Raw genomic sequence first — 9,299 nt, forward strand, 5'->3', positions numbered from 1 at the left:
CTGGAGACTTCTTATTCTTATCAGCTGGATAATACTTGCCTCTTGATAGCAGATTTATTGTTGTATATCAACACCTTCTACACTTTTGCTTTCTATTGCTCTGAGCCCTAAGGAGATTTATGACTGCTGGTTTATGAAGCCAACATATTTATTCTTCATGGACAAATCACTTTCACCTTAGTGTGCTATAGCTGAAAGAATCCTGCACTTTGTGTCTGAAGACCTGGGTTTGAGTCTCAGCTCTAATGCTAATATGTTGTGTCATCCTGGCCCAGTCTCAGTTTCACAGAATCTCTGAGTCTGCAGGGACCTTACAGACCATGTAGTCCAACCCAAAGTTGAATTATAATACCCTCCTCATGATACCACACGAATGACCATCCAGCCTTTGCCCGGCAGCTTTTAGGAGAAAGGGCAACCATTGCCCCACAAGCTAGCCATTCAACTTTGGGATATCTCTAATTAGTGTTTCCTTATATCAAGCTTAAATTTATCTTTCTGTAATTCTACCCATCGTCAATATTTTGAACCTGAACTATAATCCTCGGTATAACATTTCAGCCTTTGCTTAGGGACTTCTAGAAGGGGAAACCACTACCTCCCAAGAGAGCCAATTTGACTTTGAGATCCTTCTAGGGAAATGTTTCTTTCTTTTTTCTTTCTGTTTTTTTTTTTTGTTGTTGAGGCAATTGGGGTTGTGACGTGTCCAGGGTCACACAGCTAGTAAATGTCAAGTGTCTGAGGTCACATTTGAATTCCAAAGTCAGAGCTCTATCCACTGTGCCCCAGAAATATTTCTTTATATCAAGTTTAAATTCCGTTTTGGCAATTTGCACTCATCAATATTTCTGCTAATTCTAGCTTACCAGTACCTCTTCATTTTTTTTTTTTTTTGGTTTAGAATGGTCCAAGATGGCTAGCTTTTAAAATATATATTTTTAAAATATACCTTTATTGATATACTTTGTTTTTCCATCACCTATATTTTCCCCATATTCCTTTCCCTACATTTCTCAGAGAGAGCTCACTTAAATTTTTTAAAGGAAAAGGGAAAAGAATAAGAAGAAAAAAATTCGGCAAAATTGATCATACATTGAAAAAAAATATGACCACATATGCAGTACCTCTCCTTCCATCTCATATCTTCTCATATGTCTTCTTAGGTGCAACCCTTTTTCTTTATAATTTTGCAACAGTCAGTTTTTATTATTTTGTGGTTGCTGTTCTTTCCATTTACTTTGTTGTAATCATTGTGTATATAATTTTCCTGGTTCTTCTTAACTGAATTGCACCAGATCATAAAAGACTTTCCACATTTCTCTATAACATCATATTCACAATGTCTTACAACAGAACAATACTATGTTTCATCCATGTGCCACGATTTGTCTAGCTGTTCCCCAACCAATGGGTATCTACACTATTTCCAATTCTTTTCCATCAATATTTTGGTATACATGGAGCCTTCTTTTTCTTTGTTTTTTTTTTTCTTTGTTTTGTTTTTCAACCAATGACTTCCTTGGTGTAGGTGTATGTCTAGCAGTGGAATCTGAATCAAAGGACATGAACATTTTAGTCACTTTACTTGCATAACTCCAAATTGTTTTCCAGAATGATTGTACTAATTCACAATTTCAACAATGATGTATTGGTATCCTGGTCTTACCACAACCCCTCCAAGATTGACTATTCCCATTTTTTTTCTCAGGAGGGATAACCTTTAATAAGTTTAAAACAAATGTTAGTGTAATGGCAAGTATATTTCATTCAGTCTAGCTCTGTTTCCTGTCTTGTCCTAATATATAAACAAGTCAGAGGTAGGTAAGGTGAATTTTTTTTTTCCATTTAGAAAAATAACAGATTTTGCTTTTTTTCTCTCCAAAACTCAACTTCTTATACTAATTTAATCTAGAATTCCCTCAATGTCCTAGGGAGGTTAACAAACAAAGTAATGGTGTTCTCCTCTTGATTTAAAATTCTTTTTTAAAATACATGGGATACATTCAGTCCCCAGAGATCCTACCAAATCTTTGAGCCTCACAATCTTTGCTTGTCTTTTAACTTGACTGATAAAGGTAATTTCAGAGGGGGTAGGATAATCTTATTTGCACTACCTACAGAGCTATTGTGAGATAAATATGCTATTAAGAATTTAAAAAAAAAAATAAGGAATGCTTCACAAATTTGCTGGTTATCCTTGTGCAGGGGCCATGCTAAGGTCTGTATCATTTCAATGTTAGTATATGTACTGCCAAAGTGAACACAGAAAAATATTTTAGAGCACAGTAAAAAGGTGACCTCTGATAGAAAGGACAGGGACCAGGAGGCCTCAGTTCTAATGGTGATGTCACTAACTAGCTGTTTGACTGTCCACCTGCAGATCACTTAACCTCTCATTTACTTACCTGGTAAATGAAAGGGTGGTAATTCCTAAGAACCTACCCAGCTCTAGCATGCTATAATTCTACTCACCATTCAGTTTGCTTTGTTTTGAAGCCATAGAGTTTCAGGGTATCTTAGAACATTGTAGGGAGAGGTATGAGAGGTTGGTATGGGGGTGGAGGGGAGGGCATTCATCTTCTCAATGTTTGTGAATCATTTTGTTCAATGGCCCAAACAAATTTGTCTGAGAGGTGTAGGGAGGCTCATTCAAGTGGTTCATGTCTATAAATCAGGTTCAAGAGTCTTCACTGGGACATTAGAGTATTTTGAACCCTATACACCAATGGCACCTGTCTCTGGGGGTCATACTATGCGGCCCTATTTGGACCTGGGCTCAGACAACTTGGGGCTAATTACCTCTAATTCCTTTAACTAATCCTTCTCTGACATGATCTCAAGTCTATCTGCCTTCCTGGTGATCCACTTTGCAATGTTCTCTAGCTTATTGAATGCTTTTGCTAAAATGTGGTCCTCAGAATTAATGCAATAGTCAAGATGTGGCCTCACCAGGGCTGAATAGAGCAGATCTGTCATCACCACACTCCTTCAGGACTCTGGGGAACACAGCCCAAGTTTCCATCAGGTATTTTGGTTGCCGTCTCAGACTATTGATATAGACTGAGACTGAGTCCATAGCACTAAAGCCCCAAGATCATTGCCAGGTGAAGTGCTATCTCTCTAGCCATTTCTCCAACATCTTATATGTAAGTAGATTGTTTTCGAACAAGTGGAGAGCATTATATTTATTCCTACAAAATAGATTTAATCCTTAAAATATCCAAAGTATTTTAACTCTGTATGTGAAAGTCTTTGAAACCATAAAGAATTTAACTTAAGGTGTGCAGAGTACTATCTGTACATTATCTAATTTGACCCTCATAACAACCCTAAGAGTTACCCTCAGCTTATAGATGATAAAACTGAGGCCCAGGAGGAGAAGTGACTTGCCTGCAGTCATAAAGCTAATCACTCTTAAAGACAAGATTTGATCACAGCGTTTTGTTGACTACAGGTTCAAAGGCCTTACCACCATATCACATGGTCTCTCAGTAAGGAGTTAAGAAGGAAGATGAAGATGAGGAAGACAAGGAGAAGAAGCGCTACCACAAAAATATGGAAAACCCCATAATGAACACTCTAATTCCTGCAGCAACCTGCCTTGGCAAGTGAAAGCTCACACTCCAAATTCCTTTCTATAGCCAATCATGTTCATAGGATTTAAAATTGTAAGGGACCTCAGGGGACATCTAGTACAACTCCCTCATTTTACAGTTGAAGCCTAAAAGTAACTTGGCCAAGGTCACACAAGACAGTGGGAAGGTAGATGGCACAGTGGATAGAGCACTGGGCCTGGTGTCAGGAAGATTCATCTTCATGAGTTAAATCTGGCTTCAGACACTTACTAGCTGTGTAACCTTGGGCAAATTACTCAACTCCATTTGCCTCAGTTTCCTCATCTGTAAAATGAGCTGGAGAAGGAAAGCACTCCAGTATCTTTGCCAAGAAAACCCCAAATGAGGTTATGAAAAGTTGAATATGACTAAAATGACCGAACAGAAAAAACACAAGTTAATAAGAGAATGTAAATGCAGGTCCACTGATTCTAAATACAATGAGGAAACTGAGGTTTAGAGAGATGCAGTGGCTTGGTGACGGTCACATTCTACTCTTTCCACCAGACCTCACTGTCTCTCAATACAAAGCACATAGGATGCTAGTTCATAGAACATAGATTGTTAGAGCTTGAAGGATTCTTTAACAACCCTCTCATTTTACAAATCATCTCATCCAAACCTCTCATTTCACACATGTGGAAACTGAAGCTCCAAGAAGTTAAATGACTTGCACAAGGTCACACAGTTTGTAAATAGTGATCGCAGCAAGTTTGTGATGGACTTTTTTAAAATTATATTTTAAAAATTCTATTCTTTTTAATTTTTACTTCTTAATTCTCTCCCTTTCACCTCTGACCCTGTCCCACCCATTGAGAAAGTAAGAAAAACAAACACTAGTACAAATATGTAGAACCAAGCAAAATAATGGAAGATGTCCCAAAGTACGATGGACTACCTCCAAGGTAGTGGATTCTGATCATAGGTGGTCTCCAAGCAAAGGCTAGGTTGTAGCCATTGTAAGGTGTTGGTGACAGATCAGAAATTCCTATGATGTTTGGGCCCTACCTTCCTGCTTTTTTCCTTGTCTGAGATAGGATAAGATGATACAACCCCTCTCTTGTTGAATTATTAGAGCATGACTTGTAAGTGATGGTTCCACCCTTCCAATTTACCTCACTCCCTGAAACTCAGAGGTCTGCACAACACCAAGGGGGACCAGTAATATACTCCTGGCATTGTTCTTGAGTTTGGAAGAGCAGTGCCCTGAACCTTGTCTAGGCTTTCGCTTGGTGCCCTCGACATGCTCAGGGTCTTGGGAATCAATTAGCATGTTCCCAGTAATGGAACTAAGAGGGATATATCAAAGTAAGACTTATTTAATAGGATTTAGAACTATAAGAGACTTTAGAGCTCATCTAGTCTAATACTCTTATTTTATAGATGAAGTTATCTGAGTTCTGGTTAAATTGGTATTATAACACTCAGACTTCAAATTTCATCCCATAGTGTTCTGGGCCAGGCCTAATTCAGGCCAGTCCAGTAACTCAGGCTTGGGAATGGAACACAATAAGCCTTTTGTGGATCATAAACTATCTATCAAAGAAAAGTTTTTGTTGTTGTTCAGTCCTTTTTCAGTCGTGTCCAACTCTTCATGACCCCATTTGGGGTTTTCTTGGCACAGATACTGAAGTGGTTTGCCATTTCCTTCTCCATCTCATTTTATACACGAGAAACTGAGGCACAGAGGGTTAAGTAAGTGTCTGAGGCTAGATTTGAACTAAGGAAGATGAGTCTTCCTGATTCCAAGCCCAGCGCTCTATCTATTGTACCACCTAGCTGCCCTCAAAGGAAGAAACCATAAAAAGAATCTATAAGGATAAAGTACTGATCCATGTAGATCCCTGCTTCTTCTACACCTATCTTGGTAGCAATATTCAATCATAAGGGTACATGTTTACCCACACAGCAGTGAGAATTTTCTCAAGTCTGAGGAGTCCTGACTCCTAATATATTGAGCCCTTTCTCCCTCAGAGGGCCAGTAAGGCACATTGATGGTTCAAGCCCCAGTCTCCCAGAATAGCCAAGTACCAAAACTTAATTCCTAGCCCCTCTAAAGATAATCCAGTCCAGCCTCCACAAGACAGATGCTGTTCCTACCACAACTAACAATGCTAGAATAGGCATTGTGTGGGCTCAGATGTTTTACAGGATTGAGGGTGATTAACTGTTTTTTATGTTACGGACCTTCCTGGCAATCTTGTGAAGTCTATGGACCCCTTCTCAGAATAATGTTTCTAAATGCATAAAATAAAATACATGGGATTATAGACAACCAATTATATTGAAATAGTTATAAACACATTTTTTTAAAAGGTTAACAAATGTAAGGACAGATGATGTCCAAAGCCCCTTCAAAATCTTTGATTCTAGGATTCTGTATATGTCTGTCCACATATGTAAAAAAAGATGGTCTTCGAAAGCCCAGGGTTTATATAAAGAAAAAGAGCCAAAAGGGATGTTAAACCAAATGTAAACATGCATTGTTTTATGAGATCTGAACAAGTCCTTTCATTGAGTTTAGAAGAAGCAACTTTGCCTGAGCTAAAAAGTGGCTATACTTTAGGGGGGCTTTAAATAGATAAGTTAGGGAGAAAGCCAGCAGTCTAAGAGTTGAAGAGTTCAGCAATTTGGATGAGCCAAAGAGAGAAAGCTAGCAATTACTTAAGAATTCAACTCTACTTCTTGGAGGAGAAAAGGAGATTTTTCTTCCCTCTTTTTCCCCCATCAGCCATGACATCTAGCAGCAGAGCTACTCTCCCAGAAGGAAGCATCCCATCTGGCAGTTGTAGAGTCAGTTGAACAGAATTTGAGGAAGACCAGAAGCAGCTAGGTCAGTTTAAAAGAGTTTGAGGCATAGCTGAGGGAGCAGAAACACATACTCCAGACATAGATACAGAGAGATAGTTACTTGGGTCCCAAAGTAGCTCCAAGAAACATGAGTCCTAGCAGCAGAGAAGAGAGTTGGCTATGTACTCGAGAGAGTTAGCCCTGATAAGTGAAAGTTGAGCTACAGAGAGGATCTCATTGGAGAGAAAGGATCTTGGTGAGGCTCTGTAATACTAGAGGAGTAGCCTGAGTCAGCCTCACTAACACTGTCCATTTGAACCTACTCTTCCCATGGACTCTCTATGTATTTGTTGAGAGTACACCCTAGGTTTAGTCATTGTTTTTATTACATTGTCTTAGTAAATGATTTTGCTTTTGAACTAATGTGTCTATTGGATGATTATTAATGGGAAACACACTGGTAGGAGCACATGAGTTTTTGTAGTGGATATCTTTCGGAACTTGAACTTGAGGTAGCAATTACTCTCTAGGCACCCAGCTTACAAGTGTGAGTTCAAGTCAGGGGAAAATACAAAGAGAGCTCCTGAGATACACACATACAGATATTCACAAACTAACATTTATATAGTACATTAAAGCTTGCAAAGTACTTTCCGTATATTCATTTGATCCTCACAACAATCACAGAATCTGAGATGAATGTGATCTCAGCTGCCATATAGTCCAGCCCAGTAAGGGTGGAAAAAATGAGAGAAAAAGGAACCGAAGGGAAGGGTCAAAGATCAGAGAGAACAGGACAGGAGGGAAGAAGAGAGGAGAAGACCTCTAGGACTGACTAAAACTCTACACAGGATTTGTACTGATGTGTAAAAAACCCCAAACATATTCTGCCTGCTACACAAATACAGCACAGAATAGGAAAGGATAACATTTATTCTTAAAGCACATTTAAAAATAAAAATTTAAATAACATGAAAATCAAAATCACACATATCATGTTATTATAATTTGCATTGCAGCAAATATTTCCAAATCGTAACTTTTCAAAAATTTCAATATTACATACAACAAAATGACACTGATTTTCAGTTTTCACCAAAATGCGAAATTTTTATTTTGTATGAGATCTTCTTTATTTGAAAACTAAGGCAGAAATACGGTTAGAAATATTTTATACATTTTGAAAAAGATATACATAGGCCATATAACCTTTTGTAATTAAAGACTAACTAAAAAGTTTAAAATATGTACTGCACCATAAAAAATAAAATTGTTCCCAAATTGCAACTTTATTCCTAAAAGGCTACACTTTAAAAATAATTCATAACATTGCAGCTGTGCATAATAAGATGATACAGCACTGTCAGACTGTGTAAGCACAGAAGCGAACATATGTAGAGTACAAAGTACTTGGAGACATTCATTTGTAAGCCATCACTCAGAGTTGAGTATACATGGAATATGAAATAGATGTGTGTATGTAGACATGTATTGTTAATAAAATCACATTAAATATGATTATATTCTGTTCTTAATATATCATTAGTAATTCTTTGTGTTATTAGAGTCTATATTGGCCAGAAACTGACAGAATTTTGTCTATCATCATCATCATAATTTTTTGGAATTCACTGATTTTACAATATATGAACCAATAGACACATAATAATACTATCTAGAAAGTCATAATATATACAACATAATCAGGCCTTGGACCCTGGATACTTGGATATATGTATATTTATGTGTGTGTATGTGTGTGTGTGTGTGTGTGTGTGTGTGTGTGTGTATCCTGGTTATATAGTGGAATAGTGGATATAGAGATGAACTGGAGTCAGGAAGATCTAACTTCAAATTCAGCCTCAGACACTTATTAGTTGTATGATCCTGGGCAAGTCACTTAGCTTCTGGTCACCTCCATTTCCTCATCCATAAAATGGGGATAATAATATACTTTACCTTGCAGGTGAAGATGAGGTAATATTTGTAAAGTACTTTGCAAACCTCAATGTGATATAATAAGTGATAGCCCTGTCTTCCTCTCTGGAGCTGAATATCACCTACCCACACGGACCACCTCCACTTTTCCTATCTGGGCTGGAACACTTGCTTCTCTTTATCTCCTTGTATGGAGAAGAGAAGCCCCCAGAGTTTGAGGCCCATATCTGCTGGTAAGTAGCTGTGACCCTGGGTAAGACACTGATCCTCTCTAAATGCCTAAATCCACTCCAATCCAATAAATATTTATGGAACATCTACTATATGCTGGGCACTTTCGAGGCCCTGGGGATACAAAGACAAAATGAAAAATAATCCTTGGCTCAAGGAACTTACACTCTCTTGGGGGTGTGGATGAGCAGACAATACAGACACACACATCTATATGTATGTGTTATATCTATCTATCCAGATTTATGGATATATGTATATGTATGTATGTGTATACACACATGTACATGCACACATGCACATATATGTACACACCTCTGGATAGGAAGTGAAGGGAAGAAACAGGGACTAGAGTGCAAACCAAAACACAAAATAATACCCACAGCTGGTATGAACAGCTTAATTTACAAGGTTAATTATAGGAAAGAGCACACATAATCACACCATCTGAGGTGAGAGTGTAGCAGTTTACAGTTGTTTCTTCCCTTGTTCTCCATTCACATTGTGAATTAGCCAGCCTCCCTCCCATATGCTGTACTGTCATACACACACACACACACACACACACACACTCACACCCATCCAGTATACATAGTCCTCAGCTTATTACACAGAGACATAGCAACAAAAATATTTGGAAAGAGGGGAGAGGAGAGAGAATGAGAGAAAAAGAACAGGAAAGAAAAAGAGAATAAGAGAGAGGGAATGAGAGAAAATGAGAGAAAG

General features: G+C 38.1%; 1 non-coding gene across 1 annotated transcript; it reads right to left on the reverse strand.

Annotated features, from left to right (window-relative positions):
- Positions 1 to 2,160: 2,160 nt before the first annotated feature.
- Positions 2,161 to 2,264, reverse strand: LOC114030701. Its single transcript, XR_003567665.1, has one exon. It is a non-coding gene; the product is annotated as a U6 spliceosomal RNA (small nuclear RNA).
- Between the last annotated feature and the right edge of the window lie 7,035 nt (positions 2,265 to 9,299).

Source organism: Vombatus ursinus, unplaced genomic scaffold (genome assembly GCF_900497805.2).
Source record: "Vombatus ursinus unplaced genomic scaffold, bare-nosed wombat genome assembly UNPS02014973.1, whole genome shotgun sequence".
Taxonomy (NCBI): Eukaryota; Metazoa; Chordata; class Mammalia; order Diprotodontia; family Vombatidae; genus Vombatus; species Vombatus ursinus.